The sequence below is a fragment of the Amphibalanus amphitrite genome, unplaced genomic scaffold (genome assembly GCF_019059575.1).
Source record: "Amphibalanus amphitrite isolate SeventyFive unplaced genomic scaffold, NRLGWU_Aamphi_draft 000233F_arrow, whole genome shotgun sequence".
NCBI lineage: Eukaryota > Metazoa > Arthropoda > Thecostraca > Balanomorpha > Balanidae > Amphibalanus > Amphibalanus amphitrite.
In genome coordinates, this window is record NW_024881728.1 from 387,059 (window position 1) to 413,161 (window position 26,103).

Sequence of the window (26,103 nt, forward strand, 5' to 3'; positions counted from 1 at the left end):
AGTACTGCGCTCGCCACGATCGGATGGACGTGGGAGATTGCCATTTTTCGGGTTCGCTCTGCTCCCGCGTGACGCTCTGGGGATCGACTCGGCCGACCACAACCGGGACGGGCCGGACCCGTTTTTTCTACAGTCTCGAGGTGTGGGAAGATGTACCACCAGATGAACGGCCGAGCAGCGAGCCGCGCATGCTGCGTGGCGTCGGTCTGACAAATAGGCCAGTGCCGGTGACACAGGAATTGTTTTTACGCCCGACTGGAGGGGTGGCTTTACGAGGGACCGGCCAGGAGGATGGGTTATCAGATCGGGACCGAGCGAGCCCGGCAAACGGCCCTGTCGGCCGCGCTGCCCCGACATGGGCTCGGTGTGGCGCCGGAATCACAGGACCAGTAAAGCACAGCGGGGGCGTTTTCGAGCAGCGTGGTAACTCCAGTTTGGAGCAGCGGCCCACACCAGGGTGACTATCACGATTACGTGCGTGAAATGGTGGTCGTATCCAAAGAACCCATCACGTTTTATGGTGTTCTAAACTCCCGGCGGACTGGTGTAAAACAATGACGAGACAGGAGTATCACTATTTCAAAAACTAACTCTATCAGAAGATTGGTTACACCAGTTCATCATCGTATTTGTTTTGGAAGGCTTTGCACTGCTGAACGCATAAGCGGTTTACGTTACGCTCTTACTGTGATAACAGGACTGAAATACACACGCAACAACGCAAAACAACAATTACAATTACGGCGCACAGCTCCAAACCATTACGCTCCATCTAATCGAAATTCAGTCGTGTTGTTTTCATTTCCAGGCCTATACCTCTGGCGATATGCGTGATGCCTCGGCCGAGAGCGTCCGGCATCTATATTTACATCTCTATTTTGACCGGTGAGGCGCCGGCGGGCGCGCGCTTTTAATGCCCGCGTTCCGTGTAGCCGAGTGGGCGGAGATCGGTCCAGATCGCTCGGTAATGGCGCGCCCCGAGCCGGCCGCGTTTGGTCTCCCCACGCCCGTATCTCCGCACGCGAGGAATGCTCGGACGGCTAGCTGTACAATTAATAGACCCATTCATCTTATCGAGCTTTACCGATAAATGGAGACAGGGCGGTGGCTCGAGTGGGCCGGACGGCCGGCGCTCAAACCGACGCGCGTGGCGTGACTGCGGCTTTCCCGGCGCACTGTGAATGTGACGGAGTGGGCAGACGCCGAACCGCCCCAGGCACCGCTGGGACCGGCGACACACTTAGTCGGAGAGGGACGCTTCAAATGCCGACCAGTCCACAGCGGGCCGACCCTGGCGCGCGCCGCCTCCCAGAGAGGGCCAGAGTCCTCCACGGGCCTCAGGGTCAGTCCAGGTTCTCCTGTGACGCGACATCACGAGTAGAACCACCGGCAGAGTGACCTGGCGGTGACCACTGCCAGACAGTGAGTGGTGCCGCTCCCCAGTCGGGGAACACACCGCCATGCCACGCTCCTGTGCGTCCCCGTAAGAGCATTGTTAGAGTCGGCGGGGCGCCCCTCGGATAGCGATCGTCCGCTTCGAGACGGCGGCGGCACCGGCGTCCGACACCGCCATTTAAACAGACAATGGTTCGAGTGTGACACCGGTCGTGACGGTCGGCGACTCCGGGGCGGGGCGGCCACCGGGACAGGACTCACCGGAGGGCGCGGACGAGGGGCGCCGCCCTATCGGGAGACAACGCATCTGTCACGGACGGAGACACTCACCTGAAACACAGAGAACAGAGAGGTTAGATGGAGGGAACACACGGTCAGAGGAGAGAGCACACCGTCAGAGGGGAGCACCAAGTCAGAGGGGGAGCACGTAAGAATTTATCCACACAAAGGAAGAAACATTAAAGAGAGGACCAACGGTAGAGAGTACTGGCAAGCATAGCTCAGTCAAAGAAAAGGTGGTAGTTGAACAGCGAGACACAATGTTCTGAGTGAAAGAATATCTGTCCGATGAGCTCAGAGGAGGAAGAAGCACGCCATATCACTGGGAGAAAGGGATGAGCTGTCGACCGCCTGTGGTCGGGCCCGGCGCCAACCCCGCGGCTGACTTCACCCCACTCATCGTCAGCCTTTCGAAACAAGTGACCCGTGACACAGCTGCGGAGGGTCGCGTCGGTCCACATCAGACGGCGTCGCGAACGTCTCTGACCCGACAGACACAACAGGCACGCCCGTTTCCCAATTCCTGCCGGCCAGATACGCATGTAATCTCTCCTCAGTAGCGGCGCGCCCAGCACCACAGCACGCACTTGGTCGGCCGCGGTGCTATCGCAACGCGTGTCAGGCTTTAATCTTGTCCCGCTCCCCAGAACAAACAGCTCCGTTAAATACAGGAACGCCAACCGTAAAGAGAAATTATAGAGGCAGCGATATAGATCGTAATTCGAGGTTTCGTGATCGGCGAAGGGCCTCGCCGTCCGGACAGTGGCACCTGGGGAGCTCCTTAAAAGCGTATATTCCCCAGAGGTGGCCGTTAAACCGAGCAAACTTTTTTGCCGAGACGCATCTGCCTTCTCCTTGGGTTCCTTTGCAGTTTGTGCCAGGAAAGGCATCGACAAAGGCAGACAGGGAAGAATAGAAGGACGGTTCCTCAGGAGACCACAAAGTCGTAAAAACACTGCGGCGAAAACCGTGGAAACCTCGCTGAGATGTTCTTGTTTATTCTCTCGTCTCTATTCACTTCGTTTAGGGTGTGGCTCCTTCAAAAAGGCGCTGCGTTTGCCATAAAGGTGCCTTTAGCATATTACTGATTACAAAATTATCTTGCATTCTAGCAGCTAGCGGTCTATAATCGTTGAAAAATAATTACCATCTGCACTGCATATTTGTGCATCAACTTAAAAGTGCGTTTCAGTACGTGATAATGACCCATCCCTGCCATTTAGAGGCTATATCTGAGGCAAACGATTTACGCTTGGAGCTGAATCATGCAAAGCTGCTACTTTACGACTGAGCAAATGCATGAAACAGATCCTTAATTAGTCCATTTAGGCAGGCCACGTTTATATGCAAATCTGTTTACAAGTGTTCTCGTATCCGTCCTGCTAAGAGCAAACAAGATTTCCCCATTGTCTCAGCTGGCTCGGAGACGCCCTGTGCTGCTCTGTTACCTACACCATTTTGACACCCAGCTGCCTTCTGGGTAACACTCTGAGACACCGTGAGCACCCGGGCAGTAATGCGATTGTCACCTAATTCGGCTTGGACGACGCTAGCATAGTGATGCCTTGTTGGCCAGAGCTGGGCCCTAGGAGCTGTCGTGCGCTCATCGAGCGTGAAGACGTGTTTGCTTTGAGCATACGTCCGTGTCAGCATTGGGTCCCGGTGACAAATGAGTGTGTGAAAAATCATGAGTGCCGATGGATGGCTTCGGTCAATATTCTCGCCAACGATGACAGACATACAGCTTGCCAGAGCTTCTGAGCTCGACCGGGCCAATCTGTGACGAAATCAGTGGGCTCACGGACCGCCAGTCCGTGACTTGCACCTGTTTCTATAAGCGACGACAGCCGGCCGCCCAGATACAGGCGGTCTCTCTCCTCACCAGCCACGCGCCGCGCTGGTCGGGTGGCTCAGAGAGGCACCTCTGCGGTCATCTGCACCCCTGGGTGAGACCGTCAGACCGCAGTCTGCCCGGAGCGTCACCCAGTGGTGAGATACCGTGACCCCGCGCTGGCGGCTCCTCGACCGGACAGCCCACTCGCGCTGCGCCACAATACGCCGGAAGTTGGGCGGCCATTACGCTATTGTACGGAGGGTCACCAGGCGGAAAGGCAGCCGCCGCGACGGCAACGGCGGTGGCGACAACGCCGGTAGAGGCGGGGGCGGGGGTGGGAGCCTCCAGGACACCTCGCACCGACACACAAAAACAGCAGCCGAGTGAGTCACGGCTGCGGTGTCGGGGCAGCTGGCGGCGCTGTGTCATTTTTGCACCGGCTCTGGAGGCGTCTCGGAGGGTGCCAGAGGCCGTTTGTCGGCACTGGCGCCGTCCAGGGCAGCCGCCGGCGCCGGGCCGGGCCGGCCCCCCGACTGTTGGCACGTGCCCCACCTGCCAGCTACTGTCAGTTCACCCGGCCCGAGCCCGGACAGCGACTGGACATCGTGACCAAGTGCAGTGTCTCCCACCGCAGGCCGCCCCTCCCATCGCCGAGCAATCGAGCTGCAACAGTGCGAGCGGCGGGTCACAGAGGTCAAAACGGTCCGGTCCCAGGTCAGACCAACAATGGGAGCGAACCGGCTCGTTATTTCGCACGGCAAATTGCATTTCACACGCTGATTACGTCGTGTAAGCGCCCGGTGTGCTCACACGTCTGTCAGAGCGCACGGCTGTGGTACTGCGGGCTCGCTGTGCCGTGGTGCGTGGGCAATGCACACTCGGGCTGAGAGGTGACGCGTTGGTTTAGTCTTCTAAAAGCAGAACCCGGATGACAGACTAAGAAGAATCGGATGTATTAGCGGCCTGGATCACCTGGCCCCTCGCCAGGTGCGGGGTGGATCAGAGCTTCGCGGAATTCAGTCCACTGTTTAGTCTGACGCTGAAAGAACTCAACTAAGCGTTGCTAAGAACGTCTCTACGCTCGTTTAAATACATGGAAGAGCGCTCTCCAGCTTCCTGAAGAGAAGGGTGCGACTCGGTTCCCTGTCTGGTACCGTAACAAGCTCTGGGCGGCTCAGTAGCAGTCTCAGCGTGGAGCTTTGTCCTGTTTGTTACTCATAGCGCAGCTGTCCGTCCTCTCGATTACTCAGCGCGGAGCCGCGAGTTCTGGTAGAGCTCTGTGAGTTCTGAGTTCTGTTACCTGACACTGGCCGGACTGGGGACCGAGCTGGGCGTCCCGGTCGGCGCTGATTGCGGTCGGACGGAGCGGGCGTGGCCGAGGGCGTCGGCGCCGGCCAGTGCCGCGGGGCCCACGCACGCGTCCCGCCGCCGAGACACCGCTGACCGCAGACACCCGGCAGACAACGCCCTCCGCCCTCCCTCCACCGCCGCAGAACGGCGAGCGGCGTCCGCCAGACGTCCAGTACACCCCAGCCGTGCGCCAAGAAAGGAAGCCGACACATTTTTGAGACACAACACAAAACACCGGCTCCATTGTGCGTCGAAAGAATACGCGTGCCGTCGATTGGCACAATGGGAGACGCTGGCTGGGGAACCACAGCGGGACAGCCGACTGCGGTGTTCTCCACTGCTGGCGGGGATAATGATGGGAACGGATCAGAAGCAGGTGTAGCACGGCGATACGGGCACGACGCCATCTGCCCGCGGCATCAAGGCCCCCGCGCGTGCAGCTGGAGCGGGGCAGCGAGCGGAAGTGGCCACTTATTCTGCTATAATAGGTAGATGCCCGGTGGGATCAGGAGCATATTTGTACGAGCTATTAGAGAGGAATTGTCGTGGAGGTCATTCTCTGTGACATTCATGGTCTGTCCGGTGAATGAAGAGGCTTTCAGGGGCCGATGTGAATTAGTCGAAATGAAGGACACATATCATAAGCAGGCACCAGTCAGCGAAGTATGTATTTATTTGGCAACTATAATGATGATGTATTTTTCAAAGCTCCAGAACTAATGACAAGAACTTCTCACGACTTGATAATCTAATGAGCCGGCACTGCAAAAGGGCTAAAGGTTTAGGCATTACCATTTCGTAGTAATTCACCTTCATCGCGTCAACGGAGCTAATTGTAACAAGTTCAGTATTGTCACACGCCGTGTTCCGTGAGACAAATGCATTACCACGGGTCATTAGAGTCACCTCCTCTCGGACCTTAATCGCCCGACAAAAATGAATCACTTTGTTATTTTCTGTAGTGGTTGTCTCACTCTGTGGCTCGCAGTGGCGGCGGTGGTGGAGCGGGGCGTTCGGGTTTGTTTCTGGGCCGTTATCAGTGATGGAGAACCAGGCGTGGGTCGGCCGGCGGGAGAGCGAATTCTCCACGACTCCCCGGACGCTCTGCGGAGACATTTTCACGACTCGGATCGATCCCCAAACCGCGGCGGATCGACTCGGGACGGCGATGGATCGTTGGACGATTCGGCAGGATGTGGGTCGCGCGGACGCAGGTGGATGGACGCGTCACGGTGGCCACCGCAGGATTAAGGACGGGCCAAGATCAGCAGCGACCTCATTGGCGTGTGTTGACGTCCCGTCCCAAAACGGTGACAAAGTTATGTTTGGGATAAACAAAAGTTGATGGAAGATGTCTCATGATGTGTTTGATGTGGTGATCTGTTTTCATTTTGGCGAAGATGAAAGGAAGCCGGTGAACCAGCCATCCTGTATAAGCCAGGTATATGCAGTATTTGCATACATAAGCCCAGAAACGGCAAAACATCCATCTTGCTTTTACGTCCAAAAAGGACATCCAAAAGATAATGATGCTTTGCTGCGACAACTGACAAGACGCACAATGCAATATTAACAGCGCTCAGCGTTCGTCGCGAATGGACCGCTCTTCGCGCTGTCACACAAATCATAATTACCACTGATTAAAAATCGCCGCCGCCGAAACAGGAAGCAGGCCACAGGGTGGCGATGAGTGGAAAACGGACACAATGGCGCCCGTCTCGGCCGCTGGCGACGGTCCGATGACCCCAGAGGTGCAGCGAACAGTTTCATCGCCCCAGTAACACCGGCATCCGCGACAGAGCACGTCTATCAACGACACAAACTTCATGGAGCAGCCATGGCGTTATGCTGCCAAAAGCGGCGTCTTTATCGACGCATATGTTATACAGTGAATGCCACTGCTGTATCGGGTGCAGCGGATATTGAGTATGGCGTATGGCCGGTAGCGGGTCGACCGTATACCGACCCGTCGGCCCGTCCCTCACTGACAGGTCATTTCAGAGGAATAGGATGACCGGCGGCTGGGATGCCCGTCAGGTCATGACGGTATAGGACGCCGGCCAGCGGTGGCGGCGCGATGAACGCACAGACTGGAGGTGCTGCCAGTGAGGGTAGTAATGGAGGTTGATGGAAATGTTGGGGTTGGAAGAAGTGAGGAAGATGTGAGAAATTACTCATTGAAGGCCTTCTGACAGGTAATGGTAGGATGAGACGGGCAGGTGAGAGATCTAGAAATTGATGCCAGTAGTAATGGGACCTGTTAGTGTTGACCAATGACCAAAGGGTGTGAAAGGTGATAGGTGATGTGTCATAACAGATTCTTCGTTGAAGCAGTATCTTTTTCATCTTCATCATCAAAGATAAGAGTGGGTGTATTGCAGCCATAATTGCCTTGTATGGAATGCAAGGAGAGCTTGTAATAACCGCTGCTAATTCTCACCTAATGTGACAACATCACATCTCACGGCGTCATATGAGAACTCACGACATCACTGCGACAGTCACCAGTGACAGGTCACACATCACAACCACCCGAATCATGACACCAGTCACCACCGGTGACAATATATGACAGCGGCGGGCGTCTGGCCAAACACTCGACTGTGAGTGACACCATACCTCATCCATGACCCAATCCAGCACCGCTAACGCCCATCTGAGGCAAAGATCAGGGTGGATCACATAGCTGATGCATTGTTCCTGTAGCGAGGAGGCCCCCCGGAGACGCGCCGCCGCGCCGCCGTGGCCATCGCTAGAGACGTGAAAGTGGAAACTCCGGGTGTCGCTTGAGCGCCGCTGAAGGCACGACTTCGCCTCTGAACCATGTGACCCTGCCGTCACAGGTCACGGCGGGTGAGGAGCGCGTCACGTGACCCTGGGCGACTAGTCACGGGACCCGGGAGATGGGTTCTATGGAAGCACCGTGCAGAGAGGTGTGTGTTATTGAGCAAGCGTGGTTGAGAGGTGCCTTCGAATGTTTATGATAGCTGTGAATGTGTTGTTAAGGCAACACGGGAAACACAACGAGCAATGATGATCTGGCGATGAAGATGTCGATGCATTGTTGAAACCAGAGTGATGCACCAATGCAAACTTCTGGAACCAAGGTAAAACTATTAAGGGTGATCTTTTATAAATTTAATCCGTGGCTAATGACGGCAGAAGTGTATGCAAAATGTGATGTAATTGACCAAACTATTACAACGCGTAATTAAAAAAGTTTAACGGGCTGTTAACACGACTCGAGCTGTGTAACGGTTCACTTCCCGCGGATTCCACCCACGCTCTCAGACAATTAGGGCCACATTTGTCTCGACGTGTGCGAACAACGGGGTGCTCGGGGTCAGGTCCTTTTACGAAATGCGGCCCACCGGTGAACGGTCTTGGCTTCTTTGTCTGTCTCTGTCTCCCGAGCGCTGTGTAATCAGACTCTCACTACTGTTTACATTCTGAAAAGGAGTCCACCGCCAGCCTTGACATAAATACCCTCTCATGTCGGGCAACGCCTGTCATTCCATTCATACAACCGAATTTATGACAGGGAATAATGATAACTTTGTCATAAAGTATGGTATGATTTATCATGGTGGCTGGCGGTTTGATGGTCCGGGCCTCATCTGGTGGTAATGACTCGCCGGCCGCTCACCGGGCTGTGTCTGGGACCGGGCGTGTCCTGGACACACCATCTGCCGTCCGCTGGCTCCAGTGACCCTGTCCGCCAGTTACTGGGTCACTGGAAAGAGCCGCTCGCCCGCGCCGACATCTATCATAGTATCCCTGACCTGACCAGCCCGTGCCGCCGCGCGCGGGTCGACAGAGCGGGCCGCTGGGTGGGCGTCGGCTTACCGGACTCTAAATAACCTCGGCAATCAATTTTGCGTATCCCTCCATCGCCTCTCCGACTAGCGCTTACAACCACTAATGGGCACACATGTGCATTGCAAATGGCCGGTGTGCGAGCGAGCGGACCGCTGTCGCATTAGCATACCGAGTCGTCTTTCCGCTGTTCCGTCTCCACCAATCGGCGTTTGAAAGCTGTAAACGACGCCCTCGACTAGCGTTCGGTTGGTGCGCGTAAAACCGCGCGGCTGAACAGCGGCGCTAATTTACGAACATGGATTGCCCGTCCGCCGCGCAGACTGAGAAGGTCGCCCACCGAGAGACCAGGCAGCTCACAATGGTGGTGAGATTGAGCGAATACGGGCCGCTCGCGGCGGGCTTAGTTACGGCGGCGCAAATTGGACCCCACAAACAGCCCCGCTTTGATCCATTATGCGGCGTAAATTTTTACAAATCCGGGCTTTGTACGGGGTCGTGATGAAAGGCTGCGCACTGTGATGGCAGTGGTGGGGTGATCCGTGGGGATCTCTCAGGGGCGATCCGTAAAATTGGGAAACACGGCGACACCGGCCGCACCTGTCCCACGGATTCCCACAGTCTCAGATCGGCACCTCTGCAGCCGCGCAAGATCCGCCGAAACACATGACAGAACAATACAAAAGAATGCCGTCTGAGTCGGTCCGTTCCCATGAGCGATGTCTCATCGAGCACGCATCTCGAGCCGGGAGCGTCCGACTTTGCCGAGTGACCTCTCTCGGAGCGGTGATAATGGGACGGCGGCTGGTCGGCCCGCCTCCTGCGGGGACTCAGATGCCTTCCGCGCCAGGCACGCGGGGCACACAATGGCGGAGGTGGGAGGGCAGGCGGCGGCGGGCGGGATCCCTCCCCGGGGAGGCGTGCGGCCCCCGCGGCCTCCCCGCCGCCCGGGCCGCGCGACAGGTGGCGGCCACTTAGGACGGCCGAGGTGGTGTCGCCCGCTGCCGCGCCACCACCGACCCTCGAGACGCCGCCGCCGCCTCCCCTCCCCGGATGCCGCCGTCATCCGCCCCAAGGAGACGGTAAAAGAGGGCCATTGGCCGCCATCATAACCCTCTGCCACCGCCGTCAGCACGACAGCCGCCAGTCAGCGTCAGCGGTCAGCAGCCGCTGCCATATTGGCCGTGTTCAGCGTCAGCGTTTGTCTCCCTTTATGAACGTCATCAGCTGTCATAAGCAGCCGTCGTCATTGGCCGCCGTCAGCCACTCCTTGCCATGCGGAGGTGTCGTCATAGACACTGGGAAAATTGAGCACTCCTTCCGCCTGGCAGATGTTGCAACGGACGGACGGACAGAAAGATGAACAAAGACAAACAAATGAGAGCGAGCGAACGGTCCGGAACGAACGAGCGATCGTGCCGAAGGACGGACGGTCGAATATACGTACACAAATGCAGGTAAACAGGTGGCTAGCAAGCCAGCAAGCAAGGCAGCCAGACACACAGACAGACAGACATACAGACATATAGCCGGACGGCTAGCCACCCAGATAGACAGACAGACATACATGCATACTCAGACAGACGGGCAGACGGGTGGCTGTGTGGGCGGATGTGTCGGAAGCGTCATCGGCGATGGGTGAAACGTCGAAGACGCCTGGGATCGGTTCCGGCGGGCCGTAATGACCGGGTGGCGGCACGTCCCCGGCCCGGACGGACGCCACGCAGGTGAAAGTGCGGGTGGGGAGCATCACATATGCACCTCTCCTGCGTCGTTTGCGGTTGTTCGTCTGCGGTAGACTGGTCGTCTCCGGTCGTCTCTGGGCTTCAGTGGTCGTTTCGTCGTTTCCGGTCGTCTGAGGTCGTTTGGGTTGTCATCTGGTGATATATCGTCGACTCATCTCTGACGAATCGTGTTTGACAGGATCGAGTATCGCCATTTGACGCATTGGAATGCCTCTGGAGAACGAACAGTCATTTGTTGTGTATTGGAAGGCCGGAGAAACCGGTTAGCGGGTCGGCGCGTCTTTCAATTGACTGCTCCGTTATCTGAAAAATTACGACGCGATTCCGCTGGCTTAGCCGAACATCCCCGGCAATCCGCTCTAAGCTCGGATCGATCCTTCCCCAATTAGGCCACAATCTGGACTACAAGCCGACCACAGGACAGAGCCTGCATCTCCCATGTTCCACCAATTGCGCCTTTGGTGAGCGGGGGCAGAAATGCCACCACCTTTCCTCACTCGCCGGTTTATTTCAGCCAGGTCAGCCCGGTGTCTCGCACGACCAGCGGTTCTTCTCGGTAGATGCCCGACGATTAATGGTCGCGGCTCGTCGAGTCAGCGACGTTTTCGGCCATAACGGCGCGCACCAGACAGCTGAGATGGATGCTCAGCGCACGTGGCACACCGCAGCGCGCCAACTTGTCACCACATGTTGCAGTCATGCATTTATTATTGCAGCCTTCTCCCCGGGGGCGGCGGAGGCCGTCGGCAGATGCCGGCAAATGTGGCAGATGTGCGCGGATTATGGGAGAGATGATGACGGCAGGTTCCGCTAACGCACAGGATGTGCCGAGACCGGAGCAATGGCGCTAGTCTGGCCATAATGATGCATCAGCGAGGCCAGCAACGGGCAGAGGCGGGTCATGGGAGCCGGAACCCGACGACCCGGAGACGAGAGTGCCGAGACCGGGCAACGGTAGTCAGCCAGCGACCATTCCACCGGCGCGCATCTGATGAGAGCGTCAACAACATGGACAAAGGGCCGCATACCTCCATTTCAGTGGCGCGCGCTTCGAGAGCCGCCGCTCGGTAATGGCTCCTCCGCTCCGACCGGCACCGGGTCCGGGCGGAGCGGACCCAGAACGCCCCGGATCCGGAGCACCTCCCTCCACCCGCACGGAGCAGTGCAGTGACCTGGAAGGACCCGAGAAACCTGGGCGGCGACTGGCGCGACACGGCTGCGGCCAGCGCCGGTCGCCGGGTCACCGCGCCGAACCCCATCTGCTCGGAGGAGGCGGCGGCATATGGCCATCATCATCATCATCATCATCTGGGTGAGACGACGCGCCCGGCGGCGGCGGGCCGGCTCATGAGGAGCCCCGGGCGACTCCGGTGTGGGTGCCACACGCGAGACGGCGACTTCAGGAACGGGTGGGAGGCCGGACCGGTCAACCGCACTGGGGTCGGTCGGGAAACAGCGGGAGGAGGAAACGTGAGCGTGGTTAAACTTCTCCTGTGGCTTTTAACTAGATTAAAAAAAAATATATAAAAGATAAATCTTGCGACAACTTCATCATTGTATAGTTCTTATAAACAGCAACTGTGTGGCGTTGATAGTATTCAAAGTTAGAGGTCAACCAAAACAAACAATCTGCGTTCTTCAACAAAAGAATAGAAAACAAACAACCACGTAGTATTCTTTTTCACTTTGCCTTTGTCCGTTGCTAGGCAATGACGTCAATTCTCCGTCACTTTACGGTCGTCAGTTGCGACGAATTTAGCCACGCCAAGACAATGTCCGTCGTTGGCTGGCCATCTGGTTGTGAAACGATCCTCTAAGTGGCGCTGGGCAGCCCGCCGACACCCCGACACGGGCTCGTGTCTCCGGCCGACCCAGCCGGCGCAGTGGCTCGGTCATCTCTGAGGCAGATTACATCCTTTGCAGCTCAGACTGTGCCAGATTGCGTCCCGCTGAGAAGCTCTGAGTGAGGCTGGCGACGGCTGCTCAGATGACCCACGGCGCGCGTGGCACCGTGACCTCAGCAAGAGGTGGGGGTCACTGGAGATAGACAACTGAGAGGGTGGTCACTTAGAGGGGGGAGGCTTCGAGCCGGCTGATGCCACTTCGTTGCGGGTAAAATAAGAGTGTGCTAAATTTGGCTGACATATAAAATGGCACGGAAAAGATAGATGTAAAGCGGAACTAGCAATGAATTGAACGAGAAATGAGACACGTGGAAGTTGAAAATTAAGCTAAAAGTGAGAGGCCGAAGTTCATTTGTGTCGGACGCGGCCGGTGGTTGCACAATTAAGCGATATGCGTACGTTAATTGTGTGAATACATTGAATAATAATTATGCATGCGTAACAAAATGAATGTCATGCAACGAGCCAGAATAATGAGCAAAAACGCATGCCCATTGCCAAGCACACATCAGCGCCGCACAATTTGCCCGCTGCTACCACAGGCCGGATTTCACCCTAACCCGATCGTTGCGGATCCCAGTTCCCATCAGGGGCGTCTGGTCAGTGTCAATCCCACTCCAACGAATCTGGGCTGACACCGCGGTGGCGGTGGCAGTAACGGCCGTGGCTGTGGCGATATCAGTGGCGGTGGAAGCCGAAGTGGCGCTCGCTCGAGGGGCACAGGTGGCCAGTGTGCCAGTACCGGTCGCCGAGGGTCGGTAGGGGAGCCAGTCCAGGGCAGGAAGTGCCCCCGGCTGACGGGCAGGTGGCTGCCGACCGGCCGCGCCAGCCCCAGGCCGCCGGCCAACCGAGACAAGGCGGCTTCAACGGCCGAGTGACGTCACTGCCGGCCTGTGACGTGACGTCACCGGTTTTTGTCGCCTTCGTGCGTGGGTGGCGGGTTTATAAAGATACATTAACTCCATTGAATGGCGGCGCATAAAACATGGAAGCTTTTTCTAGGAACAGGTTCTTGGGATAGTCCTAAAGAAAGCGAGTTGATTGCGATATTTGAATAATAATTAGGTATGGACCACTTCATCCGGTGTATGCGCGTTCGGGCCTCGTGGCGGCGCAAATTAGCACTGCAGAGGTGCGAACTGCATCGTTCACATACCGCGCGGCACAAGGCGGCGCTGGCGAAGGAATGTTCCCACATTGTTATCGGAGCGCCGGGCGGCGGCGAGGGATTAGGGAATCTCGCGACCCCGCACCGGTCCGAGTACCCACGGTGGGCCCAATGGACATTAGGGATTATCGCAGAAAACTGCTCTTTCGGGTCGTGTGTGAACTACATGGGTTTGATAGTTTTTACGCTCATCAGCAGCGGCGAATCGGACATATGAGAGTGACCTCTTGCAGAATCGATGGAAGCTTCTCTGCAACGCCTGGAGTTCTTTGTAGAATGCAGCACTGTCCAGTTACATGGCCTTTGGGAGGCCCTGAGAAGCTGAAGCATCTTCCAGTCGCCGTGCTGTCAGCGGGTCTCGCCGTATTCTCACGCCGGATTTGGTGGCGCTAACAACAATCCTGAGAGCGATCCCCGGTCTGACAAAGGCCCATCACGATGTCATTTCTACCCCCGGCGGCGCGGCGGAGACAGCCACCGCCAGGCGCCCGGCCGTCCCGTTCATCCCTCCCGACCGTCCGTTGGCCGCCCATTCTGGGTGCCACCTCGTCTCGTGTGCCGGGGAGGCCGGACCGATCCGTCTCCGGTCGTCGGCCGGCCCGGGACAATGCCGCTGTCCTGGCGGCCCGGCCGCCTCATCAGCGCCATGTAATTAGGAACGTCGCCGGCCCGCTCTAATCCGGTCTCGGGCGAGAAGACCCGCAATCTGACCGGTCGACGGGTGGTCGGCGGGTCGTCTGTGGTGACAGGAGCAGTCAGCAGCTTCGGCTGACGCCGCAGTAGCTACCGATGTCCCTAACACCGCTGCCATCACCACTGCCGCCTTGCGACAGGGCGGGATTGAACGCTCCCCTCAAGATTCGATCAAAGCGTACCGAGGTAATGTACCGGATTCTCAAGTTCGAGCCAGACCAGTCAGGGAAGTTCCCATCTCTTCACCGCACCTCTCGACGAGCTGCGGCGTGGCGCCGAGATAAGGAGCCGATCTTATCAGTTTTCCCTACAGACAGCACATCAAAGTGAAGTCTTTTGAGCTGCCAAAACAGGGCCTGTGCTCTTGGGCTCCCGGAACAGGTATTTGCATCTAATTTCCAGCCGGATAATGTATCGGTACATGCGCGATCCCCGCCACTCTGCGCAGCCTTGGGTGTCGACGGTGTCGGTACGGAGCGGTGCCCTCAAACGCATCCCCAGGAGCCCTGCTGGGCGGCGGCGCGGAAGGCCAGCGATCGGCGTTGCTCCGCTCGCGCACAATACGCCCTGATTGGGGGTGTGGGAGGGGCGCCGGCTCCCAGCGCGCGGCGTCAGAACCCCGGCAAAAAGCCGCGGCGTAAAAACGTGCCGAGACGGTGTCTGGTGTCCGTCATGCGATAGGCGATGTCGGAGGAGCTCCGCCCGTCGTTCGGGGGCTTTAAACAAAGTCCCAGTGATGAACTGTCCCCATCCTACACTCAGTTGCTCCACCAGAGGGGCCGGGTTGCTACAGCAATGAGCGATGACGAGCCTACATTCAACAAGGCCTCGTTGGCGACTTTAAATCTTTGCCCGACGAGGCGGTGGGTGTGCAGAATCGCAGATTAATAGGACTACATTATCATATATGGCCACCACAGACAGCCGCAGGACCAAGGAGCTCCATTTGCGGATACTAACAAAGGGTGTAACCAATGTTGACATTCATCTGCGGCTCTCAGCGGCGACGCCCGCGATACGATCACGCCGGCGAACATGTGCGTAGGCCCGCGCCGTCTCCCACGCCCGGCAGACGGCCGAATCGCCCTCCGCATCGGCGGCTGGGCAGCGCGGCCCCGGCGCGAGGCCTCCGCCCAGTGCCGGCCCGCGGCGGCGATTCATCGCCGGCCGCGCCGGACCCACCCAGACCAATGACATCGCACCCGACACGGCCGACAAATGGGGACTCATTCCGCGTAATCGTCTTGTCCCCGCTGTCTCTCGGTCCGGTCGCGCACAGCGGTAGGAATGCAGCCTGCCGCAATCTGCCGCGCTGCCGTCCCTGGCCCAACGACTGACCGACGCAGATGGGGGACCAGATGGCGCATGGACCACGCAATGTCGGTGGCGAAATCACTGGCTGCGTTCGGTAATCGGGAACCCGAGCTATCAATCGCCGTCGATGGACGACGGTGACCCCAGGTCGAGTGTTTAGTGATTGACCTGGCCTCAGACGGCGGGAGGGCGCACCTGAACCGGCCCAAAGCATGGGTGGCAAGAACGTAAAAGCAATACCTCCATCTCTATCAGCAATCTCAAGACAGCAAGGTGTTCTGACGAAGGTCGCGAGACCATTGACCGAGCGACCTGTTATGACACCGCTCGCAGCGTCGCGCGCGGCCAGCCTCTTCAGATGGGCTGGGTGGAGTCGCAGAGGGAGACAATGTGTGCGTGTCTCCCGCTGGCCGCGCGCGCCCCGCCCTCACGCACACGCAGCTGGGTGTGGGCCCTCCGGAGGCCCGCGCCCGACCGTGGCAGTCCGCCCGTCCGACACACAAGCCGCCGAGGAATGAACCAGCTCTCAGAGCCAAAATGTCCGAGTTCTGTTTGTTTCTCGGACCCGTGTCGGCTCAATAAGCTCCCGAAGCTGCTGGGGACGCTCTGGGACGGTTCGGAGCGCATATTGACCTTCCACGGCACGTCTCGCCGTTTTTCCTGCGCTGGCTGTCGGTTCGGGGGCATCTTTAGCGTTATTAATCGGTCTGTTTGGATAACAGAGACGCTATATCAAATCCACAGTGCATCATCTAACCCGAGAAGCTTTTTGGCGGCCAGCCCGTTAAAGTTTAATTAGAACTACACGAAGAGTAAAGACGCGGTGAGATCTAAATACTGGGTCAAACACGGAAATTAATCCCATTGAAGTATAGTTTGCAGAGCATGGGAAAGCAAGAAGAATCGTAAAAAGCAAACATTTTCCAGGAGGCGCTGAGGGAAATCAATGACCTAGGCCCTAGTGTTGGCTCATTGCCCCACATTCTCTTCTGTATCCGCCACTCACCGCTGCCACTGGGCCTGCCCATTCATGCCATAAGTGCTCGGATCTCGGTATTAGCATGATAATAAGCAGTGCATCGCCGGCTTCTCAGCATCTCACTGTGTGCTGACAGAGCTGCCCCCGATGCGTGGCGCGTCTGCCCGGTAGTTATCTCGGCTCGACTTTGCAGCCAAGTTTGCAGCGCCGCCGCCGACCAAATGACTGATAATTGACGGGTCACGCCAGGTGAGACGTTCGGCACGCCGCTCAGCGCTACCCGTGGATTAAGAAGGCGGCCAAAACGTCCAAACTCCGGGGCAGAGTGTGGCGCAGGTCGGCATCTCCACAGGTATTTCTGGCCCCGGCCGCGGCCGCCCTTGGCACGCTGGGGGTTCGGCCTAGTTCCAACGTCTGCCAATAGATGGGGTTAGCAGGCGCGCGCAGGGCGTCACACTTGCGTGCAGCCGGCGCATTGTTAGCCGAGGTGTGACTTCCAATCGCAAGGTGGAGTCGCTGATGCAAATTTAATAACGCAGATACTGATGGACGAGCCACGGCGCTAAGTGATGCTGGGCGGACGTGGACACGAGACGAGGCCCGCGCGATATACATGCGAGAAACCTGCGCCATCACTCATTCGCCGCCGAAGTCGAGGTGCGCTCGTCGCTGTCCACGCCGTCGGCCGGTATGGAATTGCCGCATCACCGACGGCGCCGTCCTCGCCGGCGTCCTGTCAGGTAAACATCATATGACGCTCGGCAGCTCCAAGGTAATGCGGGCGTCATTTTGGTGGCTCGCCGGTGGCTTTGATGCACAGTCTGACGTTTTCCGATATAGCGGCTCGAAAGTTGAATGTAGGAGGGAGTGATCTTTTACATCTTTTGACGTGCTGATGCGATCGTTCCGCTCATGGGAATAAAGCCCATCAGCGCTGGGAAAGCATGTCCTATCTTGAGTGGCATCGCTTCCGGAGAAAAGCTCAAGAGCCATTCTTCCATGAGGCGCACTTCCCGTCATTCGCCTAAGCTCGGATCATCGCCCTTAAAACAACACAGATTCCCATACAAAATCGCAAACACGCAAACAGCATTTCACACTCAACAGTCCAAAGTTGTGCTTACATAACTGTTCGCAAAATAGTAAGTGAGAATCCCGTCGTAAGGTTTTATCCTCAGTCAGAAGGGTCCAAGGAAGCCACCTGAACTCTGTGCGACGCCAGCCGCAGATCGGGCCAATCAGTGGGGAGGATATTGTACGCTAACCTTCTCATTTCCCGCTGTCACACGAGCGCGGCGAGTTCAATCGGTAAATCTCATCAACGACCGTCCGCGGGCCCGACCGGCACACGCCGCATTCCGTGCAGACTTTGGTGCCCCGAGGTGACCCGAGCAAAGCGCCCCTGTCCTCTGGACGTTGCAGAAGGGTAATTTGCTCCGCAGGGCTGCACGGGCCAGGGGCAGACAGTTCAATTTACCAGAAGCGTCCCTTTGCCATGCGCTCAGTTACCTGAACAGCCGAGCAGCGCCGGAGTGGGGCGATACCAGACTGACGAACGGTCCAAAGTTAGCGGTGGGTTAGGATGCAGACGACAGAAGGTCAAATAGGATGAACAGCTGGTTAGATAGTTTGAACACCGGATGCACACGTCGACTACGAAATGACTCAACAGCTGGGTAACTTGTAACCCAACGGGCAAAGTACTAAGCAGATGGAAAGTAACGCCGATAAATAATTAGCCAATGTACTGTTTGTGACCACCAAACTGGATGATAAAAAGTGAACCACCGACTAAAACGTGCAGCACAGTGACAGCTGAGTGTCCGACAGTCTGACGGCTGGTCTGGCAGTCGGTTGCCGCGCCGACACCCCTGGACCTCTGCCATGGTCGGGTCGGGTCGGCGCCGCTCCCACGCCGGCCAGACGGGGTCGGGACGGCTTCCGGCGCGGGCCGCCATCAAGCCCTCCCCCGTACCCGCTCCCGCACCGCCACCCTCACCGGAACAATGACGAGACGCAACAAGTGGGAACGAAGGGCGTAAACGACCGAGGCTGACTGGGCACTTCTTCGAAGACTTTTTGTCTAAAAAGTACATGCTGCAAAATGATTAGGCTGAACATTCGAAGCAGATCAAGACAGCGTGATAGGCCCGGGCAGCGCTTGTCGAACAGCTCTGCGGATCCGAAGGTTGGGACTTGAATTGTGAAAAACCGCCCGCTCGCCGCCAAACGCAAACACCGCAAAACGCACGCCCAAAACGCAAACGCAAACTTCGCAAAAAAACAATCGCCCGCCCTCCGAAAACCGCAGAAAAAAAACGCAAAAAACGCCGATAAAAAAACGCCCGTCCGCCGCAAAACGCAAACACCGCCGCCCAAAAAAACGCCCGCATCGCCCGCCGCCAACGGCGAAACGCCGCAAAAAACGGCCGCCCGCCGCAAATCGCAACAACGCAAATAACGCCCGGCCGCCGGCAACCGCAAAACGCCGCAAAAAACGGCCGCCCGCCGCAAACCACAAAAAACGCAAAAAACGGCCGCCCGCCGCAAACCGCAAAACGCCGCAAAAAACGGCCGCCCGCCGCAAACCGCAAAACGCCACAAAAAAAACGCCCGCCCACCGCAAACCGCCGCTAAAACGGCCGCCCCCCGCCAAACGCAAACACCGCAAAAACACCCGCATCGCCCGCCCGCCGCCAAACACAAAAACCGCAAAAAACGCAAACACCGCCGCAAAAAACGCCCGCAACGCACGCACGCCCGCCGCCAACCGCAAAACGCCGCAAAAAAACGGCCGCCCGCCGCGAAACGCAAACACCGCCAAAAACGCAAAAACGGCCGCCCGCCGTCAAACGCAACCACCGAAAAAGCAAACACCGCCGCAAAAAACGCCCGCCGTAGGCAAAACGCAAACACTGACGCATTAAGACAAATATGGCGCCTTGCGGCAAGTGTGGTGCATTCATATCTGCCGTTTAAGCAGCCATCCCTCAATCAAAGCGCACCCTAATCGTCCCATGTTCGACAAAGTTACGCACATTCTGCGCTTTGCGGCAAAAATGGCGCTTTGAGACAAACGTGGCGCACTGCAACAAACATGGCGCATTCGTTCATGTCGCTTAACAATTCATCCACCCACCAAATTCTAGCCCAATCGGACTTAAACTGAAAAAGTTATGTACATTTGAATATTTCACTATAAAATATCTCCGCAACGGAGGTGCCCAGATTTGCACGTGTGCCACGTGACCACCGGTGGTGCAAGCAGGGCTTGTCCCCTCACCGACTGACCCAATTTAGTGTTCTTGGCTGGTTCTGTTTCCACGCTATACGGCCACCAGTTGGCCAAAACACCATTATGTGGGAGGTACTCGGCTCAAACACGTGGCCACGTGGCACGTGCCGGACCTTTGACAGCTTAACGGCTCACGCCACGTCATGACCAATATAAGTGGCCATCGGCATGTAAAAGATGACCCCGGCCGGTGTCACCGTCTCTGAACAGTGGACGGCTAAACTTGAAAAAGGGGAAAATTGAGGGAAATTTTACCTTTCGAATATATAATTTCACCAGAATTTTCAATTTTTCATTTTACAAAAAATCCGAGATAGCAGTTTCTTAGACCCTTTCATTTTGTGTCTATGCCCGTTTTCAGATCGACCCTATCATAAAAACTGACGGCCTGACGGCCATTTCCCCCATTCCCTGCATTTCACAATGCTAGTATATTTAAGCACCAAAATTGACCCTTTGCCACGGCACGTGCAATAGCACGTGCGCCACGTGACCACTAGTGCGACAAGCTGGACTCATCTGCTCACCGGCTGCGTTGATTTGGTGTCGCTAGGTGGAGTGGTTTCCACGCCATAGGACCCCCAGTTGGCCAATGTCGGATTTTCCCTGGGGTTACCCCATCAAACACGTTTGCACGTGGCACGTGCTTTTCAATCGCCCCATATATGACCCATACCACGTGGTAGCCGACACCCCGGGGCACAACATATTGGAACATTTTCAAAATCTAACGTGGAAATTTTTTACAAAATCGATTTGAAAATAATTTTTTGAAATTGCCATAGGCTCAACATGGGGTAACTGTCGGCGTCGATTACCCGAAATTTTGTCATTTATATTTTAAATAATTACCCCCAGAAGGTGAGGTGCCAGCCCAAGAACTGACCCTAAAAATGTGGACAAATATTACTGAACAGATTTTGCGCAAATCGCATTTTCAATTTTTCCCCATGTTAACCCTATGGGAAAATGCACGTGCCGATTACCCCAAAACGGGTTAATTATATTTCAAGCGACCGGTACCAGCCGGTAGCTCCCCCATAGGGGACCAAACGCTGAAAATGGCAAGAAAATCTAACGAGCCGTTTTCGAGGGTATCAAGATGTCCTAAATCGCGGCAGAAACGCTAAACACCCCCCTAGAGAGGTAGCTCAGGTTGGGATTTTCAATAGAAAATCACAATTCTAAAGAATAGTGATTGTTCTTAATTGAAAAGTCCCAACCTTCGGATAAAATACGTAGAAATATTTTACGTATAATGATGAAAGAAAACCGAAGCCTCATAATAATGAATGTATTCTAAATTATGACCGAGAAGAAAGAGATAACAGTTTCAGGCATAGCCCATCATCAGATCTCCTAAAAGATACATTTTGAAAATTGTGATCTCGCCTTTTAACACATCCTGACACATTTAGCGACCATCCTCTTCTTTGAGAGTGTGATACAAAGTTAGATGATTGTGAGTGTATGCAAGTAGCTTGTACCAATAATAACGATGTAAAAGAATAGAAATTATTAATAAGCATATTTGTGAGAGGAGTATGTGTGTGAGCTTGTAAAGAACGTTCTTAATGTGTGTGTGTGTGGGGGGGGGGGGTTGTGTTTGTGTGACTGACTATCGTGTGTATGATTGAGAAGTGTGATTGTAAGTGGAACTGAGTTATTAAATTTGAAGCATGAGCATATATATTACACATGGTACCTATTGCTTTGGACCTGAGTAGTAAGTAACTTAATGAATGAATGAATGAATGAATGAATGAATGAATGTACAGCTAAAGGAATGAGATAATGAATGGTGAGAATGTGTGAGAATGAATAAAGATGCATATTGAATACTTACAAGCGTGAACAGGCGGAGTGAGACGTCTTTGTACTCGTCTTTGGACGTCTTTGTACTTCGTGCTCGTATACTTACACCTCTGCTACTATCATGGTCCGTAGGGTGGTGGAGCTATCAGCTTCCAAGATGATGTTTGAGTGTTGAGTGTTGGGCGTAGGTCACGGATGTACTTTGATTCAGCGATCTTAAGTTCTGCTACATCTTTGCATCTACGCATGATCTGTAGCTGCATAGATGACGCTGATATGATGACGTCTGGATGTTGGGTACGTACGTGGTCACCGAAAGGAGTGTCTGCTGTCTTGTTTTTCGCATCCCGTAAGTGCTCATTGAATCTAAGTCGGATGGGTCTCTTTGTTTCTCCTATATAAGTAGCGTTTTGACATGTGGCACAGGTAATTTTGTATACGACGTTTTTGGATGTGCATTTTCCTCGAATGCCTGCTTCACAGGCATTACACGTTTTGTTTCCTGACGGGCATTGAGGGGGATGAAGTGCCGATCGCGTAAGAATACTGGAGATCGTTTGTCCTTTTTGCCATGCAATTTTGATAGGGAGTCCGGAAGATTTCACCTTTGCGTTGATCTTACGTGAGAGGTCATCGTCTATGAAAGGAAGTGAGATGAAGGTAGTGTTTTGGTTTCTGTCTTTCCGAGTTCTCCTCTCCTGATCTGATGTGTGGCTGACTTTGAAAATGGCGCGCTTGATGACGCGTTTCGGATAGCCGTTGATTAGAAAGATGTTCTCCACTTTTTTGGTTCCCCTCTCTATCGCTTTTTGGTTCGAGCCATTTTTTCTAGCCCGCGTTAGTTCCGAGTTAAGGACAGCTAACTTAACTTGCATTGGTTGAGCTGATGTGAAATGGATGATGACTGGTGACGCCATCGGCTTAAAGTAGAGTTCCGTTTCATACTGTCCTGTCGGATGGACTGTGATCAGGGTATCGAGGAATGGGACACTTGAGATTTGGGTTGGGTCGGTTCTTTCTAGAGTGAACTTGAGTGAGGGGTGGAATGAGTTGACAAATTTGTGATACCTTTCTAGAGCCTCTACGCCGTGGGTCCATACGCAAAAGATGTCATCGATGTAGCGAAGGTAGATAGATGGCTGTTCCATTGGTGACGCTAGTAGGAGGGATTCCACCGTGTGCATGAAGGTGATAGCCAAGGGGGGTGCTACTCTGCTTCCCATGGCTATCCCTTTAGTCTGTTTGTAAAAGTCATCGCCAAATCTGACATAGTTGTGATGAAGGCAGTGACTAAGAAGGGCTTTGAAGTTGTCGGGTGTGAGTCCAAATAGGTCTAGCTTCTTTTCGTGAGTCTTAATCAGTTGATAGACAGCATCTACAGCTTCATCGGTGGGTATATTTCCATAGAGGTTCTGTACGTCCATCGTGAAAACAATGGAACCCGGTGGAAGAGAGTTGGGGAAGTTTTCTTTAAAAGCCGAGAGATATTGTTCTGTGTTTTTTAGATGCGCGGGTATGAATGGGAGAAGTTGCGTCACAATTCTTTCCAAAAGCCAAGTCAGTTTGTCTAATGGGTCGCCACATGCAGAAACTATGGGTCGGAGCGGAGTGTTTTTCTTGTGTGTTTTAGGTAATCCGTAAAATTCTGCCGTTCGTGAACCGTTTGGGATAATAGTTTTGATGAGTTTTTCTGAGACGCTGCTGTCCATTTCCTGATGTATGACTCGTTTGGTTTGTGCTTCTAGTTTTGGAGTTGGATTTTTTGGGATGTGCTCGTACTCTGTTATTATAGCCTTAGCTTTCTCTATGTATGAGTCTTTGGACATCGCCACCATGCCTTTGCATTTGTCTGAACGTTTAAAAATTACGTTGTCGTCCTTACGTGCTTCTTCCAGCGCATCTTTGTCTGCTTTTGAATGGTTTGATTCACATGTTTTATGAGTTTTATAAGCCGAAATAATGTTTTTCTTAAGTTTAGTCATGGTCTTCTCCATTGCTGGAGGAGCAGATGGAGCCATTTTAGCAGCAGTGTCTGAAAAGCGCGGTATGAATGAAGAGGGTTGCACCGGACTTACCTCCTGTGAGCCTGTGTTTGTGTTGCCACTGTCTTCGGTGTTTTGCTCTGTGTCCTTGTTTGTCCCTCCTTGTCTGGATTCAATAAAGTGGCGCCAGCGAAATGCGAATGCCCCCCTTTCAAACCCGATCTCTGCGTCCTCTATCACTTTCTTGTTGACGGCCCTAGATAATGCAAACTTTGGCCCCATATTCAGCATACGGGTAAGGTCAGGTGGAAGTTCTGTGTTAAGGAGGTTGTGCACCGTGCTACTGTCTTTAGTGGTTCTCTGTGTCGTAGTTTTGGCATGTGTCTGTTTTTGCTGGTCAGTAAGCAGGTGGGTTGTGTTCGTCATGCTTGCATTCTTGCCTGGTTTCTGTGGCAGAGATGGTTTAGTGTCTGTCTTTGGTTGGCCGTCGGGCGTCTTTCGGTGCATGGGTGAAGTGTGGGCGTGTGTGTGCTTGGTTACACCGCAGTTAGGCACATCTACATCGCTCACATTAAACACATCGCTCACATTTTCCACAGCATCGTACCATACTTCACTTAGGTTTTCTACACGTTGCAAGTTCCTCGACACGTAATCGATATCGAATGTGCCCGAATATAACGAGAGTGCACTTGAGTGCTCGAAAGTATCTGGATCCTGGGCATCGAACCAAACATCGTCCATATCATCGCTATCTTGGTTACAGTCCGAAAAGGTGATCGAATGCTGACTCTCGGCGCTGTTAACATGAAAAGCTGTTTGGTTGTCGCTATCGTGCAGTCGATTCGGATTGCTCACCTTGTCTGAATCTGGAGAGTTCACCTGGTACTGTGGATCTGAAGAGTTCTCCATGTCCAGCTGGTGGGTGGCATATTCTGCTACGACGGCTACATCTGTTTCTTTCGCTTTGTGTCCTATATCTTCGGCTGCCTGAAGTCCATGAGGGGTTTGAGATTCGGTTGTGATCTCTGTTGGTCCTGTGGACGGTTGGTCTGCTCTATTTAGATCCCTGTAGGCTTCTTCTATATACTTGTCTTCTTTATGCTGGCGTTGGCGTTATAGAGCAGACCAACCGTCCACAGGACCAACAGAGATCACAACCGAATCTCAAACCCCTCATGGACTTCAGGCAGCCGAAGATATAGGACACAAAGCGAAAGAAACAGATGTAGCCGTCGTAGCAGAATATGCCACCCACCAGCTGGACATGGAGAACTCTTCAGATCCACAGTACCAGGTGAACTCTCCAGATTCAGACAAGGTGAGCAATCCGAATCGACTGCACGATAGCGACAACCAAACAGCTTTTCATGTTAACAGCGCCGAGAGTCAGCATTCGATCACCTTTTCGGACTGTAACCAAGATAGCGATGATATGGACGATGTTTGGTTCGATGCCCAGGATCCAGATACTTTCGAGCACTCAAGTGCACTCTCGTTATATTCGGGCACATTCGATATCGATTACGTGTCGAGGAACTTGCAACGTGTAGAAAACCTAAGTGAAGTATGGTACGATGCTGTGGAAAATGTGAGCGATGTGTTTAATGTGAGCGATGTAGATGTGCCTAACTGCGGTGTAACCAAGCACACACACGCCCACACTTCACCCATGCACCGAAAGACGCCCGACGGCCAACCAAAGACAGACACTAAACCATCTCTGCCACAGAAACCAGGCAAGAATGCAAGCATGACGAACACAACCCACCTGCTTACTGACCAGCAAAAACAGACACATGCCAAAACTACGACACAGAGAACCACTAAAGACAGTAGCACGGTGCACAACCTCCTTAACACAGAACTTCCACCTGACCTTACCCGTATGCTGAATATGGGGCCAAAGTTTGCATTATCTAGGGCCGTCAACAAGAAAGTGATAGAGGACGCAGAGATCGGGTTTGAAAGGGGGGCATTCGCATTTCGCTGGCGCCACTTTATTGAATCCAGACAAGGAGGGACAAACAAGGACACAGAGCAAAACACCGAAGACAGTGGCAACACAAACACAGGCTCACAGGAGGTAAGTCCGGTGCAACCCTCTTCATTCATACCGCGCTTTTCAGACACTGCTGCTAAAATGGCTCCATCTGCTCCTCCAGCAATGGAGAAGACCATGACTAAACTTAAGAAAAACATTATTTCGGCTTATAAAACTCATAAAACATGTGAATCAAACCATTCAAAAGCAGACAAAGATGCGCTGGAAGAAGCACGTAAGGACGACAACGTAATTTTTAAACGTTCAGACAAATGCAAAGGCATGGTGGCGATGTCCAAAGACTCATACATAGAGAAAGCTAAGGCTATAATAACAGAGTACGAGCACATCCCAAAAAATCCAACTCCAAAACTAGAAGCACAAACCAAACGAGTCATACATCAGGAAATGGACAGCAGCGTCTCAGAAAAACTCATCAAAACTATTATCCCAAACGGTTCACGAACGGCAGAATTTTACGGATTACCTA

General features: G+C 54.3%; 1 protein-coding gene across 3 annotated transcripts in view; it reads right to left on the minus strand.

Moving 5' to 3' along the window:
- Positions 1-26,103, minus strand: part of LOC122385834 (hemicentin-2-like) — a 98,993-nt gene that overhangs the window by 69,808 nt on the left and 3,082 nt on the right. The gene's annotated exons all lie outside the window — the stretch shown is intronic.